This window comes from Chiloscyllium punctatum, chromosome 3, assembly GCF_047496795.1.
Source record: "Chiloscyllium punctatum isolate Juve2018m chromosome 3, sChiPun1.3, whole genome shotgun sequence".
Classification (NCBI taxonomy): Eukaryota; Metazoa; Chordata; class Chondrichthyes; order Orectolobiformes; family Hemiscylliidae; genus Chiloscyllium; species Chiloscyllium punctatum.
Genome location: NC_092741.1, coordinates 5,078,985 through 5,097,461, shown reverse-complemented (window position 1 = coordinate 5,097,461; position 18,477 = coordinate 5,078,985). Strand labels below are relative to the sequence as shown.

Genomic DNA, 18,477 nt, shown 5'->3' with positions numbered 1-18,477 from the left:
GTTAGGAGTCATGGTTTGGGGTTTAGGTTTAGATTTTGGGGTCAGGGGTTGTGGTTTTTGGATTATGTTTAGGGTTAGGGATCAGGTTTTAAGGTTTTGGTTGGGATTGAGGGATTTGGGGTTATGTTAAGGGTTGGGGTCAGGGTTTAGGTTTAGGGTCAGGTTTTAGAGTTTGGGTGTGGGATTTAGGTTTAGAATTTTGGTTGGGGTTTAGGGGTTATGTTGAGGGTTTTGGTTGGGGTTAAGGGGTTATGTTTTGGGTTAGGGGTCACGGTGTGGGGTTTTGGTTGGGGTTTAGGGGTTATGTTTTGGGTTAGGGGTCAGGGTGTGGGGTTTAGGTTTAGGGTTTTGGTTGGGGTTTAGGGGCTATGTTTAGGGTTTTGGTTGGGTTTAAGGGGCTATGTTTAGGGTTTTGGTTGGGGTTAAGGGGTTATATTTAGGGTTTTGGTTGGGGTTAAGGGGCTATGTTTAGGATTTTAGTTGGGGTTTAGGGTTAGGGGTCAGGTTTTAAGGTTTTGGTTGGGATTTAGGGATTTGGGGTTATGTTTAGGGTTAGGGGTCAGGGTGTGGGGTTTAGGTTTAGGGTTTTGGTTGGGGTTAAGGGGCTATGTTTAGGGTTTTGGTTGGGGTTTAGGGTTTTGGTTGGGGTTAAGGGGCTATGTTTAGGATTTTAGTTGGGGTTTAGGGGTTACGTTTAGGGTTAGGGGTCAGGTTTTAAGGTTTTGGTTGGGATTTAGGGATTTGGGATTATATTTAGGATTGGGGTCAGGTTTTAGAGTTGTGTGGGATTTAGGTTTAGAATTTTGGCTGGGGTTTAGGGGTTATGTTTAGGGTTGGGGTCAGGGTGTGGGGTTTAGGGTTTTGGTTGGGGTTAAGGGATGAGGGTTTTTGCTCTCTTTCCGTTGTCAAGGTGAGGGTCCGGCTGCCTATGGTCTCCATGGTAACGGGCTGCTCTGGGTTGTTCGGAACCTCTTCCCGCTCTGTCACCATGGTGACGGCTCCTGGAAACCACCCGGAACCTTTATCGTGACGGACCGCGGTCAGCGGCGGAGTGCAACATCCAACAGGTTCCGGGCGGATAGCAGCAGCGGCGGAGAGCACCGGGCCTCAGGGCAGGGAGAAGGGAGAGAGGTGTTGGGGGGGAGAGAGGGGGCGAGGACGAGGGAAGGAGGAAGAAGAAGAGAGGGAGGGAGGGAGGGAGAGGAGGAAGAGAAGGAAGGAAGCAGGCAGGGAGGCGGAGAGGGAGAGAAGGAGGGAGGGACAAGGAGGGAGAAGGAGCGAGGGAAGGAGGAAGGAGGGAAGGAGGAAGGAGGAAGGAGGGAGAGGGAGAGCGGGTGAGTGAGGTGGGGGGGAGTGGGGTGGGGAGGTGGGGTAGGGTAGTGCAGAAAGACCTGAAGAATTGGAAGAAGGGAGTCCCTGATCTGGAGTGAGGGGTAACTGTGAGAGATTGACACCTGGACTTGAGGGAGTGACAGACCTAACGTGGAGGGGAAATGCGGGTGAAGATAAAAATTGTATCGGCAGTGAAGAAGAGAGTCTGGAGTGGCACCCCACTGTAAAAGGAAGACAACTGAAGAGAGAGAGGATCACCCCTGGTGGTGCCCAGCAGTGGGAGACTGGACAGCTGTCGGATTGGCCTCAACCCAGTGGGTCAAGAGGGAACCTAGGAGAGGCAGCTGGGCAGGTCAGTGTCTGTTTCAGCAATTCACAGCCACAACTTTTCAGAGCTGATGAGAAGGAAAACACATTCCACAAACCACATTTGTTATGGGCTGTTTTGGATTTCAGTTTTTCACTAATCTTTCTTCGCCCATGTGTTATTTATTCATCACAGTATGCTGCCCTGATCCAGCTTGGATTTCATATCAATACTCATATTCAATCACGTGATTGTTGGGACATCCTGGCATTGAGGTTCGTGCAAATTGGAATGAACCACATTAGAATTTGATGCATCTGAAGATCCGGTCATTTGCATCCAAATACAAGAAGTTGCAAAACTGAAGGAAACAGCAGCTGACAGAGGGAAGGAGGTGGAGGAAGTAGGGATCTAACACAGCTTTAGAGGATTACAGGCTTGCTAGAAATGAGCTCAGAAATGGACTGAGGAGAGCCAGGAGGGAGCATGAAAAAGGCTTGGCAGGAAGGATTAGGGAGAACCCAAAGGCATTTTACTCATATGTGAGGAGTAAGAGAATGATCAGGGAGAAGGTAGGGATAGAGTAGGGAACTTGTGCGTGGAGTCTGAGCAGATAGGGGAAGCCCTGAATGAGTTTTTTTTGTTTCGGTTTTCATTAAGGAAAAGGACCTTGTTGTGAATGAGAACTTTGAGGAGCTGGGAAACAGCCTTGAACAGATGGAGATTGATGAAGTTGATGTGCTGGAAATTTTAGAAAACATTAAGGTTGATAAGTCCCCAGAGCCGGACCAGATTTATCCTAGGCTGCTCCAGGAAGCAGGAAAGGAGATTGCTAAGCCGCTGGCAAAGATCTTTGCTTCCTCACTCTCCACAGGAGTTGTATTGGAGGATTGGAAGGAGTAATAGGGAAATCCCTGGCAATTACAGACCAGTCAGTCTTACGTCTGTGGTCAGCAAAGTTTTGGAAAGAATTCTGAGGGATAGGATCTGTGACTATTTGGAAAAGCATAGAGTGATTAAAGGCAGTCAGCATGGCTTTGTGAGGGGCAGGTCATGCCTCGCAAATCTTATTGAGTTCTTTGAGGAGGTGACAAGGCAGGTTGAGGAAGGATGGGCAGTGGATGTGGTGTATATGGACTTCAGCAAGGCATTTGATAAGGTTCCCCATGGTAGGCTCATTCATAAAGTCAGTAAGTATGGGATACAGGGAGATTTGGCTCTGGATTCAGAATTGGTTGGCTGACTGAAGGCAGAGAGTGGTTGTAGATGGAAAGTATTCTGCCTAGAGGTCAGTGTTGAGTGGGGTCCTGCAGGGCTCTGTTCTTGGGCCTCTGCTCTTTGTAGTTTTTATAAATGACTTGGATGAGGAGGTTGAAGGATGGGTTGTAAATTTGCAGATGACACAAAGGTTGGAGGTGCCGTCGATAGTATAGAGGGCTACTACAGGCTGCAGTGTGACATAGACAGGATGCAGAGCTGGGCTGACAAATGACAGATGGAGTTCAACCTGGATAAATGCAAAATGATGCATTTTGGAAGGTTGAACTCAAATGCTGAATATAGGATTAAAGACAGAATTCTTGGCGTTGTGGAGGAACAGAGGGATCTGGGTGTTCAAGTAAATAGATCCCTCGAAGTTGCCACCCAAGTGGACAGGGTTATTAAGAAAGCATATGGTGTTTTGCCTTTCATTAACATGGGGATCGAGTTTAAGAGCCGTGAGGTTTTGCTACAACTCTACAAGTCCCTGGTGAGACCACACTTGGAATATTGTGTCCAGTTCTGGTCTCCCTACTATAGGAAAGATACAGAGGCTTTGGAGAGGGTGCAAAGAAGGTTTACCAGGATGCTGCCTGGACTGGAGGACTTACCTTATGAAGAGAGATTGAATAAGCTCGGACTTTTCTCTCTGGAGAGAAAGAGAAAGAGAGGAGACCCGATCGAGGTATACAAGGTAATGAGAGGCATGGATGGAGTCAATAGCCAGAGACTTTTTTCCTCAGGGCAGGATTGACGGGTACGAGGGGTCATAGTTTTAAGATATAAGGAGAAAGTATAAAGGAGACATGAGAGAGAGGTTCTTTACGCAGAGAATTATGAATGCTTGGAATGCGTTGCCAGTGGTGGTGATGGAAGCAGAGTCATGAGGGACATTTAAGCGACTGCTGGACAGACACGTGGAGAGCAGGGCATTGTGGAGTGCGTAGGTTAAGTTATTTTACGTTAGGATTAACCCTCAACCCAACATCGTGGGCCAAAGGGCCTGTTCTGTGCTGAACTTTTCTATGTTCTAGGTGCAGGATGGACCCCTGTCCTGGTACAGGTGGACAAACTGATAGGTCGCACTTGGACTTCAGTAAATTCTAGGGAGCAGCGAAATCGACGTTTCGGGCAAAAGCCCTTAATCAGGAATAAAGGCAGTGAGCCTGAAGCGTGGAGAGATAATCTAGAGGAGGCAGCCTGAAGCGTGGAGAGATAAGCTAGAGGAGGTTCACTGCCTTTATTCCTGATGAAGGGCTTTTGCCCGAAACGTCGATTTCGCTGCTCGTTGGATGCTGCCTGAACTGCTGTGCTCTTCCAGCACCACTAATCCAGTATTTGGTTTTCAGCATCTGCAGTCATTGTTTTTACCTTTAGTAAATTCTAACCTAGACTGCTCAAATTGAAGCCAGGAGAGAGGGAGAGATACTTTATTTGTGCCGAGAATTTATTGAATATTTGAGTCCAACACTTCTTTGGTCTGTTGAAGAGTCACCGGTCTCGAACTGTTAACTTTGTTTCTCATTGCACAGATGTTGCTAAACCTGCTGAGTTTCTCCAGCCCTTGTCTGTTTGAGCTCTCTTCCACAGTCCCAGCTGTTCCTAGATACTTGTTTATAGATCCAGTCAGCAATTAAGAGCTGTCACCTGATTCCCTTTGCAACATTAATCGTTCTGTCAACACTGAGCATGTTGGTTAAAACAAATTCAGAGCTGTTATTGCACACCTCTGGAGTAAGATATGAGAGACCTTTCACACAGAGGGTGGTACATGTATGGAATGAGCTGCCAGAGGATGTGGTGGAGGCTGGTACAATTGCAACATTTAAGAGGCATCTGGATGGGTATATGAATAGGAAGGGTTTGGAGGGATATGGGGTGGGTGCTGGCAGGTGGGACTAGACTGGGTTGGGATATCTGGTTGGCATGGACAGGTTGGACCGAAAGGTCTGTTTCCATGCTGTACATTTCTATGACTTTGTGTAGCATGGCCAGTCTACCCTAACCTGTACATCTTTGGACTGTGGAAGGAAACTGGAGCACCCAGAGGAAACCCACGCAAACACGTGAATGTGCAAACTCCACACTGACAGTCACCTGAGGGTGGAGTTGAACCCAGGTCCCAAGCACTGTGAGGCAGCCGTGCTGACCATTGAGTCATTATTTAATTGAATTGATTGTCACATGTACTGAGGCACAGTGAAAAGCTTTGTCTTGCGAGCAATACAGGCAGATCACAGAGTTAAATAGTATTGATAGTAAATAATAGGTAAACCGTGGCAAAAATAAAAACAGGTACAGGCGAATGTTAGTAATTTTAAAAAGCATGCTATTAAGTTTTAAAAGTGTAGAACGATTGTAGGAAATAGGAAACTTAGATCTGTGCGCAGGAACTCGCAAGGAGTCGACCATATTTGGCGCTATCTGCAACTGTATTGGAGATGGTTCAGAGGAGGTTTACCAGACTGATACCTTGATCGAGTGGGTTGTTTTATGAGGAAAGGTTAGACCGACTCGGCTTGTTTCCTTGGGATTAAGAAGAATGAGGGGTGACTTGATTGAAGTGTATAAGATCCTGAATAGTCTGGACAAGGGGCAACATGGAAAGGATGTTTCCTTTAGTAGGTCAGTCCAGAACTGGGGACACTGTTTTCAAAAGTGATTTTATTTTTCTGAGGGTTGTGTGACTTTGGAACTCTGCCTCAGAAGTTGGTAGAGGTGGGATTGTGAATATTTTTAAGGTGTGTAGATAGATTCTTGTTAGGTAAAGGAATCATTCCTATCAGCCTAGGTAGGAACGTGGAATTGTAAGCATAGTGATGACCCATGACCTTATTGGAAGGAGGAGCAGGCTGAAGGGACTGAATGGCCTACATTTGCTCCAGACTTGTGTGTTGTTGTGTAAGGTATGGGAAATTTCTCCTTGAACATTTACATGGAATATTTCACTGGTCAGGTCACTGTTGAGATGAGGTTTGTTTTGACAACATTCAAGGACAGGCCAGAGATTGAGAGTGACTGTGGTGCAGCGTAGATGGTGACACTGCAGTCATCTCCATTCTGTAGCACAGGTATGTCAGTGATGGTCAGGCCGGTGTGAGCAAGCAGCTTGGTCAGGTTAGATTAGATTCGATTACTTACAGTGTGGAAATAGGCCCTTTGGCCCAACAAGTCCACACCGACCCGCCGAAGCGCAACCCACCCAGACCCATTCCCCTACATTTACCCCTTCACCTAACACTAAGGGTACTTTAGCATGGCCAATTCACCTAACCTGCACATCTTTGGATTGTGGGAGGCAACCCATGCAGACATGGGGAGAATGTGCAAACTCCACACAGTCAGTCACCTGAGGTGGGAATGGAACCCGTGTCTCTGCCGCTGTGAGGCAGCGGTGCTAACTACTGTGCTGCCCATAAAACAACGAACTTTTGACACAGCAAGCAGGCACCACTGGGGATTGAACCCAGGATCTCCTGTTTACTAGACAGGCCCTTTAACCATCTAAGCCCTGGCGCCACTTTGTGAGAGTTTTACTCGTCAAACTGGTATGGAATACCCCCAGCACAGGGCAGTTGGGAATCTTTGAGCAGAGTTAGCTTGTAAATGATATGGGCTCAGCACACAGCCTGGCTTACCACCGGTCTGGAGTTTGAAAGGTCTCCATCAAGACAGTTGCTGACATACCATCATGAAGCAGTGACAGGATTGTGGTGATATTTCCTGGATATCAACATTTCTCATTATCATTTATGAAGTGCTTGAGGCATCTCAAACTTTTTAAAAAAACTTCCCTGATGGGATGTGGGTGTCGCTGGCTAGTCCAGCATTTATTACCCCATCCCGAGTTGCCCCCCTTGAGAGGGTGGGGGTGAGCTGCCTTCTTGAACTGCTGCAATCCATGTGCTGTAGGTAGACCCACAATGCTGTTAGGTTGGGAATTCCAGGATTCTGACCCAGTGACACTGATAGAACGGTAAGATATTTCCAAGTCAGGATGGGGAATGGTTTGGAGGGGAACTTGCAGGGGTGGTGTTCCCATGAATCTACTGCCCTTGTCCATCTAGATGGAAGTGGTTATGTGTTTGGAAGGTGCTGTCTGAGGATCTTTGGTGAATTTCTGCGCACATCTTGTAGATAGTACACACTGCTGTTACTGAGCATCGGTGGGGGAGGGAGTGGGTGTTTGTGGATGTGGTGCCAATCAAGCGGCTGCTTTCTCCTGGGTGGTGTTGAGCTTCTTGAGTGTTGGAGCTGCCCCCATCCAGGCAAGTGGCGAGTATTCCCTCCCACTCCTGACTTGTGCCTTGTAGATGGACAGGCTTTGGGGAGTCAGGAGGTGGGTTACTCACCACAGTATTCCCAGCTTCTGACCTGTTCTTGTAGCTGCTGTGTTTATGTGGTGAGTCCAGTTGAGTTACTGGTCAATGGTAACCCCCAGGATGTTGATAGTGGGGGATTCCGTGATGGTGACACCAGTGAATGTGACAGATTGGTGGTTAGATTGTGTCTTGCTGGTGCAGATGTTGTTTGCCACTTTTCAGACTAAGCCTGGATGTTGTTCAGGTTTTGCTGCATTTTGGTAAAGATGTCGAAATAGTTCATAGGATGAAAGAGATTGGTGAGTAGGGGAAGAAAAGGGAAAGAGGGTACTGAGTTGGATGATCAGCCATGATTGATTGTATTAAATCAGCTTTGAAGGGCTGGATGACCTAGTCCTGCTCCTCGTTTCTGTTTCTAAGTGAACATGGACTGCTTCAGTATCTGAATCGTCGCAAATGGTGCTGAACATTGTGCAATCATCAGTGAACATCCCCACTTCTGACCTTATGATGGAGGGAAGGTCATTATTGAAGCAGCTGAAGATGGTTGGGCCTAGGACCCTCCCCTGAGGGACTCCTGCAGAGATGTCCTGGAGCTGAGATGACTGACCCTCCAACAACCACAACCATCTTCCTCTGGGCCAGGTGTGACTCTAACCAGTGGGGAGTTTGCCTTTGAATACCCAGATTTTCTAGGGCTTCTTGATACCGCACTCTGTTGAATGCAGTCTGGATGTCAAGGGCTGTCACTCTCCCCTCAATGTAGAGTTCCTGGTCTCGCTCCCAGCATTCTTCTTAGGTTTGTCTGGTAACAAAGACTATGTCAGAGGTTCCTCTGGAAGGTACAAAGCCTCACTTGTGACTTGGACAGGATTCCCTCATTCACAGGATTCAGGAGATTACACAACAAACTTTTCTATGGACAAGAGGAAAATACCTCCACCATGTCCACACCATGATTTATCTCCCTACTTGAAGACAGTTAGAATTCTCTCATTCCTGAATAGAGGGGGGAAAATGCAGGAAATAACTATTTTTTCTCCCAAACTATTGCTTGAGTGCATGGAGCCTTGATATGAGGAAGAAGCCACCAGTTTTGAAGAGCACAGCTGGATACCATCAAAGTAACCACATTTGTTGCTCTGCGTTATTTGATTTCTTGTTGCAGCCCTCCCTTTGATGGTGCTCTTCCCATTGATTTGACAACAGTGACTGGAGGATACCTGGAAAATGTCAGCTGCCAGGGTAGGCTCATGTTTGAGGAGGTGGGAATGATCTTTCCAGCAATGACTGTCATCCTTAAGAGAGACAATCCTGTGGGCTGGTGCTGAGCACATCTTACTTAAGCAGAATGACCGACACCTGAGCCAAGAGAAAGTACCACAGGTTATTTTGAGGGCACCTTTTCTAGCCCCTTCCCCATTTAAGGTGAACAGAGGATATCTACAAGAGGATATCTACAAGACGACTGCTCAGTCAGAGATGCTGATGCGTAAGGACACATCTGCCCAATGCCCTTCATGTACTGGTCCTTATGCGTAAACCATTACCTTGGGATCTCTGGGTTCACAATCTTGTCCCTCTCCTCGGTCCTCCCTCACCCCAGGATGGAGCCGAGTGACCCTGGTACAACCTGCCTATGACTTTAATCCAGAGCAGTGGTCGGCCATTCAATCCATCAAGTGTGTCCTGCCTTCACTGATGTCAGAGCCACGGGTGCTGTGATTATGCACACGATCCTGATGATGGGTGCTCAGGTTTCAGAGATGGGTCAAGTGGCAGTGACTGGGCTCATGTTGCGAATGTAGTTCACAACTTTACAGATACGTAGTCTCCTCTCGCCTGATCTGACAGTGGGGACTTTTTGAATCCTGTCTTCACCACTCCACTCCCCCGCCCCCCCCCCCCCCCCCCCCCCCGCCCCCCCGCCAGTGTGGGGTCACCCTGCACCCCAGTGCTCAGATTATCATTCGCTACTTCACCCATCACCAGTGTCCAGGTGGACTGGCTTTAAACTGAATTAACAGGAGGATGGGCACCAGCACATGGAAGCAGCAAAATGGAATAAGGTGCACAAAGTGAGTGTCAAACAGTCTGAGAGAAAGACATGCTAACATATTAGTCAGGAATGGACTGAGAAGGACAAAGAGGAACTGAGAGACAAGATTTCCATGTCTGTCTGTCCCACAGTGTGGTGAGTGAGGCTTAGAAGTGAACAACCACAAATTACAGCTGGTGGTAATAATGGAAACATGGTTAAAGTAGTGAGGAACTACCACTGAATATTCAAGGAGTCTTCATTAAGGTTAGAGAATGTGAAAAGGGAGGTGGGCTGGCAGAATTGACCAGAGAAAACATTGTAATGTTAAGACCATAAGATGTAGGAACAAAAGCATTTACTATCTACAAGATGCACTGCAGAAATTCACTGCAGACAGCATCTTCCAAACCCACAACCACTGCCATCTCGAAGGACAAGGGCAACAGATACACGGGAACCCCACTCCCTGCAAGTTCCCCTCCAAGCCCCTCCCCATCCTGACTGGGAAATGTATCACCGTTTCTTCATTGCTGCTGAGTCAAAATTGTGGAATTCCATCCCTCAGGGTATTGCAGGTGGACAGCAAGAAGGCAGCTCACCCCCACCTTCTCAAGGGCAGCTAGGGACAGGCAATAAATGTGGACCCAGCCAGTGATGCCCTCATCCCACAAAATTGGATAAATAAAAACAGAAGTGGGCAATTCAGCCCATTGAGTCTGGTCCATCATTCAAAGAGATCACGACTGATCGGAGTTAAAAATCACACATCAACAGCGTCGCTCCGAAAGCTAGTGTGCTTCCAATTAAACCTGTTGGACTATAATCTGGTGTTGTGTGATTTTTACCTTTGTACACCCCAGTCCAACACTGGCATCTGTTAATCCTCAACTCCACATTCCTGCCTTTTCCCTATAACCCTTGATTTAGTTACTGGTTCAAACACTGCCTCTCTTAGGCCCAATATATTGAAAATGAGAAGCTGCCCTTGATGGGACAAGGAAAGACTCCAATTGGTTCGAGTTGAGAAGTAAGAAAAATGAGATCATGCTTAGTGTAATCAAGAAACCTTCAAATCGTGAGAGAGACAAGGGGACGAATCACAGAGCTTTGCAAGGCAGGGGAGGATTTAATAACCCAATTATTGATTGGGATAAATTTAGTGTAAAAGGTAAGGATGGGAAGGAAATTCTGAAATATGTGCAGTCGAACATCCTTGATCAGAGTGTTCTTAGCGCAGCCATGAGGCAGGGATTGGTGGAGTGAAGTGAGGTGGCCATGTGTTTGTGGGAAGCACTTGGCCAAGAGTCATCATTGTATCAGAAGGTTTCACTGAGAAGGATTTTGAAACAGGCTATCTCACTGTAGAAAGTCTGAACTGGAAAGGGGTGATCTTTATTGTGATGGGCAGAGCTTGAGCCAGAGCTAATGGAACAGGGGAATGTGAGGAATTCCTGTCAGTTATCTCTGTGGAGGAGATGTTTTAGGGCCAGGCTGGGTATGTACAAACAAGGGGAAAGGAAGAGGAAACAAAGCCAGTCATCTGGGGATGGTGTAGGGGGTCGATTAAAGGGAATGAGATGGTGAGAGCAGAACTTGTCGTATTCCTCCTGTCTCTACTAGATAAGGGGAGGTGCCAGACAATTGGAGTGTTCAGTGTGATCCCTTACTGAAGAAAGAGTGTGTGAACAGCCTGAATAAGAACAGACCTTTTGGTTCATACTCATTACTGGGTATGGTTTTAGAATAAATAAGTCAATGTTTGTTGGCTAGGAGAAAGTGAGGACTGCAGATGCTGGAGATCAGAGTCGAGTGCGTGGTGCTGGAAAAGTGCAGCAGGTCAGGCAGCATCTCCTCCAAGCCACTCCCCATCCTGACTGGGAAATATCTCTCTGTTCCTTGACTGTCACTGGGTCAGAATCCTGGAATTCCCTCCCTAAGGGCACTGGGAGGGGTCTACCTACAGCACAGCAGTTCAAGAAGGCAGCTCACCCCCAGTTTCCCAAGGGGCAGTTAGGGACAGGGCAATAATGATGCTCATATCCCCTGAATGAAAAGAAAATTAGTCTCAAGGACAGAAAGTGGTGGGTTGTAGTAAATGATTGTTGTCAGGGTGGAGGACAGTAGGCAGTGGTGTTCCTCAAGGGGGAGTACTGGCTCACGACCTTCTTTGCTCTCTGTAGCTGACTTGGATCCTATAATACTGGAGTAAAATTTATGAAATTGTTGATTGCAAACTTGGCAGAGTGGCAAGCAATCACAGAGTGTTTATGGGATAGGAGGAGATTGCCTTGGCCAGTCATGGAGCCCACCAGTGTCTGAGACAGCCACGTGTATAGGACATGCTCCCAACAGCAGAAACACGAGCTCTGGGTCTCGGAGCTGGAACAGCGGTTGGAGAGACTGTAGCCCATCCGTCAGGGCTGGGAGTTACTGTGGATAGCACGTTTCGAGAGGTGGTCACAGAGCAGCTCAAGGGACTAGAGCAACGAAGGGAATGGGTGACCAGATGGAGAGAAACAGGCTGGAAGTACAGGAGACTCCTAGGAACCCTGTCACAAATCAGCTTCTACTTTGGATGCTCAGGAGGCTACTGGTTCCTCAAGGGAGTGCGGACAGAGGCACAAGGGACAAGGCTGTCCAGGAGGAGAGGGAGAAGAAAGCAGGAGTGATAGGGACAGGGCCTTTCCTAGTTAAGGCAGCGGGGGGAGGGGGGGGTGTCTGTCTGTCTGTCTGTCTCATGGTACTGCAGTCAGGGATCTCACCAAATGGTGCAGCTCACCCTGAAGGGGGAGGGTGACACAGAAACATGGAAGATAGGAGCAGGAGTAGGCCATTCGGCCCCTTGAGCCTGTTACACCATTTAATATGGTCATGGCCGATCATCAAGCTCAACACCCTCATCCCATGATCCCTTTAGCTACAAGAGCTATATTTAGCTCCTCCACATAAACACACAGTGATTTGGCCTCAACACCTTGTGTGCTGGTGAATTCCACAGGCTCCCCACTCTCTGGGTGAAAACATTTCTCCACATCTCAGCTCGAAAAGTTTTAACCCTTTCCCCTAAACTGTGACCACCCACCCCGCCCTCCAACCCCATTATCAGGAAGACCCTTCCTCTGTTCACCCTGTCTAGTCACCCTGTGGTCATCAGTTTCTATGAGGTCTCCCTCATTCTTTTAAACTCCAGTGAATATAATTGTAATGGGAACAGTACAACACAGTACATGACCTTTATGCTGTGCCAGCCTTTTATCCTACACTAAGATCAAACGAACCTACATACCCTTCATTTTACTATCATCCGTGTGTCTATCCAAGAGGTGCTTAAATGTCCCCAATGTATCTGACTCTACTCCCACCACTGACAGTGCATTCTATGCACTCACCACTCTCTGTGTAAAGAACCTACCTCGGACATCGCTCCTAAACCTTCTGCTAATCACCTTAAAATGATGCCCCCTCGTGATGGCCATTTCTGCCCTGGGAGAAAGTCTCTGGCTATCCACTCTATCTATGCCCCTCAACATCTTGTACATCTCTATCAAGTCACCTCTCATCCTTCACTTCAATGAGAAAAACCCTAGCTCCCTCAACCTTTCACCATAAGACACACCCTCCAGTCCAGGCAGCATCCAGGTAAATCCCCTCTGCACCCTCTCTAAAGCTTCCACATCCTTCCTATAATGAGGTGACCAGAACTGAACACAATGTTCCAAATGTGGTCTAACTCGGGCTTTATAGAGCTGCAGCATAATCTCGCAGCTCTTAATATCAATCCCCCTGCTAATGAAAGCCAACACACCGTGCACCTTCTTAATAACTCTATCAACTTGGGTCGCAACTTTGAGGGATCTATGGACATGGACTCTAAGATCCCCCTGTTCCTCCACACTGCCAAGGATCCTGTCTTTAACCCCGTATTCGGTATTCAAATTCGACCTTCTAAAATGAATCACTTTACACTTTTCCAGGTTGAACTCCATCTGCCACTTCTCAGCCCAGTTCTGCATCCTGTCAATGTCCCGTTGCAACCTACAACAGCCCTCCACACTATCCACAACTCCACCAACCTTTGTGTCATCAGCAAACTTACTAACCCACCCTTTCTCTTCCTCATCCAATTTATTTATAAAAATCACAAAGAGCAGAGGTCCCAGAACCGATCCCTGCGGAACGCCGCCAGTCACCGAACTCCAGGCTGAATACTTTCCATCTACTACCACCCTCTGTCTTCTATGGGCCAGCCAATTCTGTGTCCAGACAGCCAGGTTTCCCTGTATCCCATGCCTCCTTACTTTCCTGAATGAGCCTTACATGGGGAACCTTATCAAACACCTTGCTAAAATCCATATACACCACACCCACTGCTCTACCTTCATCAATGTGTTTTGTCACATCCTCAAAAAATTCAATAAGGTTTGTGAGGCATGACCAGCCCCTCACAAAGCCATACTGACTATTTCTAATCAAGCTATGCTTTTCCAAGTAATCATAAATCCTGTCTCTCAGAATCCTCCCAAATACTTTGCCCACTACACCCTCCCATCCCTACCTTGCCTCAGTGGGACAAACCTATCCAGCCCTATCAGCAAGTGCTCCCTAAACAGCCTCCACATTTCTCTCATGTATTTCCCTGAGAACATCTGTTCCCAATTTAGGTGCCCCAGTTCCTGCCTATTAGCATTGTAGTCCTCCCTCCCCCAGTTCAATACTTTCCCATACGGTCTGCTTCTATCCCTCTCCGTGACTATAGTAAAGGTCAGGGAGTTGTGATCACCATCACCGAAATGCTCTTCCACCGAGAGATCTGACACCTGGCCTGGTTGGTTGCCAAGCACCAAATCCTCCCCTCGAGTCAGGCTAATCTGCATATTGAGTCAGGAACCCTCTCTGGACACACCTGACAAACACTGCTCCTCCAAGCTAGTTGAACTCAGGAAGTTCCAATCAATATTAGGGAAGTTAAAGTCACCCATGACAACAACCCTGTTCCTTCTGCCCCTTTCCAAAATCTATCTCCTAATCAGCTCCTCCGTGTCTCTGTTCCTATTGGGGGGTCTTTAGAAAGCTCCTAATAAAGTGACTGCTCCTTTCCTGTCTCTGCCTTCCATCCACACTGACTCTGAAGACAAACCCTCCTCAATGACCTCCCTTTCTGTGGCTGTGATACTAACCCTGATTAGCAATGCCACTCCCTCACCTCTTTTTATATCCTCCCTCCATTGGTTGAAAAGGGCAGGTTAACAGGGGAGTTAAGAAGAAATGTGCGATGCTTGCCTTTATTCGTCATGGCAAAGATTATAAAAGCTGGGGGTGATGTTGGAGCTGGACAGGACTTGGCTTTGGCCACAGCTGGAATACTGTGTGCAGCTCTGGTCCCCACTCTACAGAAAGGATGGGATTACATTGGAGAGGGTACAGAGGGAGATCCAATAGAAAATATACAATAGGTGCAGGAGTAGGCCATTCGGCCCTTTGAGCCAGCACCACTATTCATTATGATCATGGCTGATCATCGATAATCAGTATCCAGTTTCTGCCTTATCCCCATAACGTTTGGTTCCACTATCGCGAAGAGCTCGATACAACTCTTTGTTGAAAGTATCCAGAGACTTGGCCACCAGTGTGAAACAGTGACTGACCTGTCCCCACTCCAGTACTGAACCCCAGGGTAATACATGGACAGACTTGTCCCCAACAGTACTGTACCGCAGTGGTAGACAGTGACAGACCAGTCCCCACCCCAGTACTGTACCCCAGTGTTATACAGTGACAGACCTGTTCCCCCCCCCCCAGTACTGTACCCCAGTGTTATACAGGGACAGACCTGTCCCCACCCCAGTACTGTACCCTAGTGTTATACAGTGACAGACCTGTCCCCACCCCAGTACTGTACCCTAGTGTTATACAGTGACAGACCTGTCCCCACCCCAGTACTATACCCTAGTGTTATACAGTGACAGACCTGTCCCCACCAGTACTGTACCCCAGTGTTATACAGTGACAGACCTGTCCCCACCAGTACTGTACCCCAGTGTTATACAGTGACAGACCTGTCCCACACCCCAGTACTGTACCCTAGTGTTATACAGTGACAGACCTGTCCCCACCCCAGTACTGTACCCCAGTGTTATACAGTGACAGACCTGTCCCCAACAGTACTGTACCGCAGTGGTATACAGTGACAGACCTGTCCCCAACCCAGTACTGTACCCCAGTGTTATACAGTGACAGACCTGTCCCACACCGCAGTACTGTACCCTAGTGTTATACAGTGACAGACCTGTCCCCACCCCAGTACTATACCCCAGTGTTATACAGTGACAGGCCTGTCCCCACCCTAATACTGTACCCCAGTGCTATACAGTGACAGACCTGTCCCCACCCCAGTACTGTACCCCAGTGTTATACAGTGACAGACCTGTCCCCACCCCAGTACTATATCCCAGTGTTATACATTGACAGACCTGTCCCACACCCTAGTACTGTACCCTAGTGTTATACAGTGACAGACCTGTCCCCACCCCAGTACTGTACCCCAGTGTTATACAGTGACAGACCTGTCCCCGCCTGTACTGTACCCCAGTGTTATACAGTGACAGACCTGTCCCCACCCCAGTGTTATATAGCGACAGACCTGTCCCCACCCCAGTGTTATACAGTGACAGACCTGTCTCCAACAGTACTGTACCGCAGTGGTATACAGTGACAGACTTGTCCCCACCCCAGTACTGTACCCCAGTGTTATACAGTGACAGACCTGTCCCCAACAGTACTGTACCGCAGTGTTATACAGTGACAGACCTGTCCCCAACAGTACTGTACCGCAGTGGTATACAGTGACAGACCTGTCCCCACCCCAGTACTGTACCCCAGTGTTATACAGCGACCGACCTGACCCCCACCCCAGTGTTCTCCTGTGACAGAACTGATCGCACCCCAGTACTGTACCCCAGTGTGGTACAGTGACAGACCTGTCCCCACCCCAGTACTGTACCCCTGTGTTATATAGCGACACACCTGTCCCCACCACAGTACTGTATCCCTGTGTTATACACTGACAGACCTGTCCCCACCAGTACCGTACCCCAGTGTTATACAGTGACAGACCTGTCCCCACCCCAGTACTATATCCCAGTGTTATACAGTGACAGACCTGTCCCACACCCTAGTACTGTACCCTAGTGTTATACAGTGACAGACCTGTCCCCACCCCAGTACTGTACCCCAGTGTTATACAGTGACAGACCTGTCCCCGCCTGTACTGTACCCCAGTGTTATACAGTGACCGACCTGTCCCCACCCCAGTGTTATACAGTGACAGACCTGTCCCCACCCCAGTACTGTACGCCAGTGTTATACTGTGACAGACCTGTCCCCACCCCAGTGTTATACAGGGACTGACCTGTCCCCACCCCACTACTGTACCCCAGTGTTATACAGTGACACACCTATCCCACCCCAGTACTGTACCCCAGTGTTTTCCAGTGACAGACCTGTCCCCACCCCAGTACTGTACCCCAGTGTTATACAGTGACAGACCTGATGTACCCCAGTGTTATACAGTGACAGACCTGTCCCCACCCCAGTACTGTACCCCAGTGTTATACAGTGACAGACCTGTCCCCACCCCAGTACTGTACCCCAGTGTTATACAGTGACTGACCTGTCCCCACCCCAGGACTGTACCCCAGTGTTATACAGTGACAGACCTGTCCCCACCCCAGTACTGTACCCCAGTGTTATACAGGGACAGACCTGTCCCCACCCCAGTACTGTACCTCAGTGTTATACAGTGACAGACCTGTCCCCACCCCAGTACTGTACCCCAGTGTTATACAGTGACAGACCTGTCCCCCCCAGTACTGTACCCCAGTCTTATACAGTGACCGACGTGTCCCCACCCCAGTACTGTACCCTTGTTTTCTCCAGTGATAGACCTGTGCCCACCCCAGTATTGTGCCCCAGTGTTATACAGTGACAGACCTGTCCCCACCCCAGTACTGTACCCCAGTGTTATCCAGCGACAGACCTGTCCCCACCCCTGTACTGTACCCCAGTGTTATACAGTGACTGACCTGTCCCCACCCCAGTACTGTACCCCAGTGTTATACAGTGACCGTGTCCCCACCCCAGTACTGTACCCTTGTTTTCTCCAGTGATAGACCTGTCCCCACCCCAGTACTGTACCCCAGTGTTATCCAGCGACAGACCTGTGCCCACCCCTGCACTGTACCCCAGTGTTATACAGTGACAGACCTGTCTCCACCCCTGTACTGTATGCTAGTGTTATACTGTGATAGACCTGTCCCCACCCCAGTGTTATACAGGGACCGACCTGTTCCCACCCCAGTACTGTACCCCAGTGTTATACAGTGACAGACCTGTCCCACCCCAGTACTGTACCCCAGTGTTATCCAGCGACAGACCTGTCCCCACCCCTGTACTGTACCCCAGTGTTATACAGTGACAGACCTGTCCCCACCAGTACTGTACCCCAGTGTTATACAGTGACAGACCTGTCCCACCCCAGTACTGTACCCCAGTGTTATCCAGCGACAGACCTGTCCCCACCCCTGTACTGTACCCCAGTGTTATACAGTGACTGACCAGTCCCCACCCCAGTTCTGTACCCCAGTGTTATACAGTGACCGACCTGTCCCCACCCCAGTACTGTACCCCAGTGTTATACAGTGACAGACCTGTCCCCAACCCAGTACTGTACCCCAGGGCTATACAGTAACAGACCTGTCCCCCACCCCAGTACTGTACCACAGTGTTATACAGTGACACACCTTTCCCCACCCCAGTACTGTATCCCAGTGTTATCCAGTAACAGACCTGTCCCCCATCCCAGTACTGTACCCCAGTGTTATACAGTGACCGACCTGTCCCCACCCCAGTACTGTACCCCAGTGTTATACTGTGACAGACCTGTTCCTCCCCAGTACTGTACCCCAGTGTTATACAGTGACAGACCTGTCCCCACCCCAGTACTGTACCCCAGTGTTATCCAGCGACAGACCTGTCCCCACCCCAGTACTGTACCCCAGTGTTATACTGTGACAGACCTGTTCCACCCCAGTACTGTACCCCAGTGTTATATAGTGACAGACCTGTCCCAACCCCAGTACTGTACCCCAGCGTTATACAGTGACAGACCTGTCCCCACCCCAGTACTGTACCCCAGTGTTATACAGTGACAGACCTGT

At 48.7% G+C, this 18,477-nt stretch overlaps 1 protein-coding gene and 1 non-coding gene across 2 annotated transcripts in view; one reads left to right on the top strand and one right to left on the bottom strand.

Annotated features, from left to right (window-relative positions):
• The first annotated feature begins 1,374 nt into the window (after positions 1–1,374).
• The window catches only part of LOC140453894 (lysocardiolipin acyltransferase 1-like), a 59,915-nt gene continuing 42,812 nt past the window's right edge, over positions 1,375–18,477 (top strand). The window contains exon 1 of the mRNA XM_072548752.1: positions 1,375–1,684. The gene's annotated coding sequence lies outside the window, so the exon portion shown is untranslated. The remainder of the gene's footprint in view (positions 1,685–18,477) is intronic.
• trnat-agu (transfer RNA threonine (anticodon AGU)) lies at positions 6,345–6,418 on the bottom strand. Its single transcript has one exon. It is a non-coding gene; the product is annotated as a tRNA-Thr (tRNA).